Below are 6,457 nucleotides of genomic sequence, written 5' to 3' on the forward strand. Positions count from 1 at the left end.
AGGCCAAAATTTCACATTTTTGGCACTAGATTGATCACTTAAATTGTCATGGTGTCGCCATTTTTAATTGTAGCAGGTTCATTTTTGCTGTACAACTTTATAATGTTCAATATGATAAACATAATATGCAACAAACTGGAAAATTATACATTATTGATATTTTTTTTTTAAACAAATCATAATGCGCTAGCGCGCATTATGTTGATTGCTTGTAAAGCTGTGTCATTCAAATAGATCATAAATACCATACAAAAACAGTTCAATGCTTAAATATCATTCCCCTCTCTAGTATTTTCCAGTGTAATACATGTACATCATTCCACTCTTTGGTGGCAACATCTCCAACAACCCAGGTGGAATATACAATTGTCTGGGGTGGATGTTGCGGTATCTGTGCTGTTGCATTCAAGTGAGGTGGCACTATGAATGATACCGTCAATAATAATATACAAAATTTAATATAGCGTCCTATCTAGCTAAACTAAGCCACTCTAAAACACGTTACAGTACATAGATATACAATTTATACAATCAATACAATTAGCATATACATAATTCAATACAAGTTTTGAGGAATTCGCAGAAGTTGCCTTATCAGGCGCTGACTACTTGTCCTATACCACCTGGCTAATATCTCCCTATTTGTGTATGCCTGTGTGTGTGCTGGAGATGTATTGTGTTCTGTTTGTAGTGGGACCGTGCTTCCAACGGTATCATTTATAGTGCCACCTCACTTGAATGCTACAGCACAGATACCGCAACACCCACCCCAGACCATTTTACACTCCACCTGGGTTGTTGGAGTTGTGTGGGCAGGAGAAAAACACTTCCTCTCTGAACATTCCATGCGTACGACGACTTCGGGGATTAAACCTAGGCCGTCTGCGTAGAAGACCTGAGTGTTAACCACTAGATCAATCCGCCAATTGAAAGCACGGTCCCGCTACAAACAGAACACAATACATCTCCAGCACACAGGCAGGCATACACACATAGGGAGACATTAGCCAGGTGGCATATGACTAGTAGTTAGTGCCTGATAAGGCAGTTCCTGCGAAATCCTCTCAAATTGTATTGATTGTAAGAATTGTATATCTATGTATTGTAAAGCGCATTAGAGTGGCTTATTATAGCTAGATAGGGCGCTTTATCAAATGCTGTATATTATTATTGTAAGTATCTGTTTCATTTGAACCTCATGGCGACTACAGTTGAAAAAGACAAAAACACTAATCTAGAAACATTCTTGTCTTGATAGAAGAAAAATCAATCTTTTCGTCACGTGTACATGTAGTTAGTGACTGGAATAATTTATCTGACGATGCACTATGTAGTTGAGTCGGTCACACCTAACTAATTCAAAAACACACCTACTGCAAGGATCAAAGTACGTAGTTTGTTTAAGTGTGTCAACCATCTTACTTAGGACAAGTAAAGGTAAGTATACCCAGTGTAACCGGCTTCTTTGTCAGAAGGTTTTATTATGATAGTATAGGGTGATAATGGTTGAATCCATGGACATTAAGTTTTTTGCAGGAGATGATTCATCGTTAAAAAGGTTGGTAGTGTTTTATTGCTATTATGTGAAGGCTGGGGTATTCTGTGTAGGTGGCTGACAGTTGATTTGTTCCAAGTACGTACACAGATATTGCTCGTACCCGGACGGTAAAGCGTGATAGATCTAAACACTGACTATAGCGATATCCAGAGGGTGACAATTCAATATATTTTTTAACCCTGAAGAGCAACTGGAATGAACAGTTTTTTTTTTCGATTCGCACAAAAATGCATTTGAGAAATTTGGAAATATTGGTTCCCTAACGTTTTTTAAAGATAAACCCCTGACTTGTGTATCAGGACTTTGGTAGGCGGGCGGCGCAGTAGCGGCCAGTTCGGTTCTCCGACCGGACGTGGAAAGGTATGGGGTCACCTGCCAGATCACGTGGGTTTTCTCCGGATACTCCAGTTTCTTCCCACATTAAGACCCCCTCCATGCGCTTACATCCGGGCCAACAAGAGTGATTAATATAAGTTATGAAACTTTGTTTCATCATTGTTGTAAAATAAATAAAGTTTCCATATTTTGTTTTTGTTTATAATATATCATAGAAGGCAAAACATGGAGACCTATACTAATGTACACAGCAACCAGTGTTATAAATCAATTAAGTGAAACAGAATGCATAAGTGTTCAATGGAGGATTCAGCACCGGATTAACACACACAGCAATATGTAAGCAAACTATACATTGCGTGATGCTGCGTCTACATAAAATATGTCATTAGTAGCTTTCAATTAGGGTATGTCAGACCGTTTTGGATTTTGTTTTAATTCTAAGTTGCTATATAGACTGAAATGAGAGTACAATATCAATTCTATGTAGGGCCCATAGAAGATGCACAGGTTACACTTTTCGGACGACATAACTGAGTTTTTGTTAATTGCTAAAATAACAGAGAATTTCTTGTTTTACATCACTTGTTTAATGGATTATTAAATCTGCTTCTGTGTATTTAAGTTACAAGTGTCAAATACAGAACATTCCTATGAAAAACTTGCTTCTCTTAGGTGTTCCGGAGATACCTTTGTCTCACACTGGGATTGAAACGTAGAGATCCCCAAATCATACATAATGTAATGTTAACGTTACGGGGTCCATGTATTGCTTACGTTGCGTCAATTCATTTTTGACGTGACCACATACAATTATTATGTACCTTAGGATTAGACAAGGAAGTCTCTTACCGAGATAGTGAGGATATACCCCGATCTCAATGGTGAACAATTCCATTCATCCGACATGGATGCATTTCGTCAAAATCAGAAGGTTTCTGATGTAATTTAGGGTCTGAACGAAGGGTTTGTCGAAGGTCTGACTCAAGTTTGATATACCCTTGGGTATTTTTTTATGCCTAAGGTATGTTATTCATGAACACGAATCTTCAGTACCATGGGGGGTTCAGCTTAAAATAGGAATGTTATGGACACATGTGCATTAATCAGAGAAAGAATGTAGAGCAAGGTGAAGGACACTTTGAAAGCTTTAATGGTACAATATATGACCTTGTCGCTAGTATGTGAATAATAAAAATGCCGGTAGACAGGTGGCATTATCTAAAAAGAAAAAGCTTTTGGAAACACCCCAGCTTGCTGTTCTATACACTATGATAAAGCAAGAACCTATTATACATAGCATTAGGAAAAGTGATCTGTAAAGTGTATATGTTATTTTACAGATGCTATTTTGTCGTCTGCTAATTTATCGAGTACCTTTTTCTATTAAAGCGAACTTAAATAAAAAACTATATGTTCAAGGAGTTGAATCCACAAGTATTTGCTTAAAGCGATCAAACGGACAACACACAGAAGACAGTCTTCCATTGCTGCAAAAATAATGATATAAGCACAATTATCTAACACAGAAAGTTAAAACCAAGCACAAGAAATGTCGAGGCAAATGTGCTTTGGAATAGCTTGTTTGATTTCGTCAAATATTCCAAGAAAAAGCTGAAGACATTACACTGGTTGATCAATAAAGTCATCAATTTTCGTATTTTCCATATAAAAACATGTAAAGGGTGCTCCAAGTATAGCACTACACCACAGGTGTATTATTCCGAACTTTGTGAAATAATCTCCTATGAATTTATTATCTCCTATGAACGTTTTAAATATATGGAAAGAAACTGTTTACCACTTGCCAGAAGCTGTAACTTCAATTATAATAATGTTAACCAAGTGCATCTGTTATTGAAAGTATCAGTTGTCCGCATGTAATGTAATCTTACAAGTCTGTAGGTGAACTTATATTTGTTTATTATTCTTTCTGCAATTAACATGCAAGAATATAATCCTTCTAACGTTACATTGTAATTTTAGTTGTAGCCTTGACTCATCTGTGAACACGATTGTTGGCCTTGTCGATAATGTCCGCAGAAATTCTCCATGCTTCTAGGAGTAAAGCAGAAGTTCTCTTCCACGGACTTCCGTTTAATCCCTTTGATAGGACAAGTAAGTACTTCAGTTTAAAATGTGTATGCACTTAACATGTTTAAATTGTTATCACTCTTCATTTTTTTCGGGAGATTCTTAATGAAAGACCCAATTTGATTATTATGTTATAAGTGGCTGGAACCCTTGTTTAATTATTAAACTCCAAAGGAAACCATTGAAGAACTCTCAAGACTCCACTGGGAACCCTTGTGTAACTCTTTAGACTCCACAGGAAACTAATGTCTAACTCTCAAGACTCCACTTGGAACCCTTGTCTAACTCTTTTAACTCCGCTGGTTACCCTTGTCAAAATCTTGACTGCACAGGCTACCCTTGTCTAACTATTTAGACTCCACAGGACACCTTTGTCTAACTATTTAGACTCCTCAGGAAACATTTGTCTAACTCATCAGATTACACTGGGAATCCTTGTCAAACTCTTTAGACTCCACCTTGAGCCCTTGTCACACTCATTAATATTCAAAAAGGAATCCTTGTCTCATTTCATCAGGCTAAGCTGCTGGTCACCGAAAACCTAGGCATAGACATTTCTTACACCCCTTTTTCACCCTGGACAGTTCTGTCACTCCTTCAGACTCGACAATCACCATGGTGCAACTCCTTCAGACTTCATTAGAAATAATTGTATCGCTCCTTTATACTCAACTTAAATTAGTATACAGCTCAAATTCAACGTAAAGCATTTGTTGGATAATTAGGATAATATATATATTATCACCTTCATTCATAGTCGCGTACGTATGTTTTCATAGATTGTTCTATGTTGAAAACACATGAATTCTCTATACTTACGAATAATGTAAATGAAAGAGACATTAAGAGAAATGATATGATAATATGTTCACAACGTCTTCAATTGAAACGTTTAAACTTAAAAAACGTTTTCGCTCAAATCCATTATAGCAGTATAACCACATACACGATTTTATCAAATCTCTAGATTGCACTGGGAACCCTTGTTACACTCAGTAATACGCTATAGAACTTATCTCATTCCTTCAGGCTCAACTGGTCACTGGAAAGCTTACTTTACTTCCTCAAACCCGACTGGGAACCCTTGTCGCACAAAATCCACGTGAAACCATTGTTTCATCCATGCAGTAGGCACTAGTTATTTAGAATACCATTCCAACTCACTTAGGATACTATGACAACCCTTGTCTCAATTCTGCAGGCTTATTACTCATGTAAGTTCCACTAAAACACTGTGCCACGTCTTCAGACTACAATTCCAGTAATTGTACCGCTCCTTCAAAATCCACTGAAAGGAGTGTGCCACATAAATTAAATTGCTATACTACAAGTTAAGAAGTAAACCAATTAGTTCAGTATTGTCTTTTTCAGATAATCTGGCATTGTGGCGTATTGCGGAGATGTTTATCGAAGGATGCTTTATTCCACAACAATCATCGGTATTTGCAGATCAAGTAGATTTGTTTCGTGATACGAATAACATGTTGTTCACGGTCGATATGTCGTATAAACTTACCCAACAAATCCATCTCGTCACGAAATATGGAAAGTAAAAGATTCTTGCATCCTCAACCATGTTTCAAGTGGGTACGACATCCTATGTTTTAAAAGTTAGACTATCAAATTACATCACCAAGGAATTGTTGGGAGAGTTCTATTTAAAGTTTGTCCACATTAACGGGAATTCGCGGAGACCACAGCCACTTCCGGACTGGTATGTCAGTCGCTTCGCCGATATCGTGGAGAACCAGGGCCGTTTACCGACAATGCCAAGCGTCCCTGACATGCCCGAGGACGCGTACAGTACGACTGTGCTGACGAGATTTAGCGATTTAGATACAAATCAACATGTGACCACTATCCAGTATTTTAAGTTTTTCACTGACTGCGCGACGGAGGCGGTCTTTACTAAATACTACACACACTTTACGCATGACATGTGTTGGTATCCGGTGATGGCGTTTGACGAAGCCATGCTAGGAGAAAGCAAGGCTGGCGAGATACTCACTGTCAGGACATGGCAGGACAAGAGTGATGCAACGCATGTGTTCTTCGCGTGTTTTAAGGATTGGAAATGTGTCATGAAGGCATTATGTTCACAGTTTAACACGAAAGGAACCAACACTACAATCTAACCTGTAGCTAGGGTATCCGTCTACTATTATAGTATTAAATGAAAATGTAAAACCTGGATACAGTCTTATCGTAGATAATCAACATTTTGTTTTTTCAATCACCGGTTTTCCCTTTCAATAAACAACTCTCTTCGAAAACTTCTGTAGAAATGAGATCTTTTTATATCATAATATTTAAACTAAACAACATTTAGGAACATAACGGTTGTGGGTATAGGTGGCACTGGAAAACGAAATAAAATACATAATTCCAGATCAAATTCGTATTGTGTTTCATTCCAAAAAATGTAATTGTTAGGTAAACTTGAACAGTGCCTTTGACCAATATCGAGTT

The 6,457-nt window shown here is 37.6% G+C and overlaps 1 long non-coding RNA gene across 1 annotated transcript; it reads left to right on the plus strand.

Annotated features, from left to right (window-relative positions):
* Positions 1 to 1,391: 1,391 nt before the first annotated feature.
* On the plus strand, positions 1,392 to 5,555 carry LOC110454609. The gene is made up of 3 exons (XR_002463390.1): positions 1,392 to 1,437; positions 3,881 to 4,012; positions 5,360 to 5,555. It is a non-coding gene; the product is annotated as an uncharacterized LOC110454609 (long non-coding RNA).
* The last annotated feature ends 902 nt before the right edge of the window (positions 5,556 to 6,457 follow it).

The sequence above is a fragment of the Mizuhopecten yessoensis genome, unplaced genomic scaffold (assembly GCF_002113885.1).
Source record: "Mizuhopecten yessoensis strain PY_sf001 unplaced genomic scaffold, ASM211388v2 scaffold7939, whole genome shotgun sequence".
In the NCBI taxonomy this organism is placed as follows: domain Eukaryota; kingdom Metazoa; phylum Mollusca; class Bivalvia; order Pectinida; family Pectinidae; genus Mizuhopecten; species Mizuhopecten yessoensis.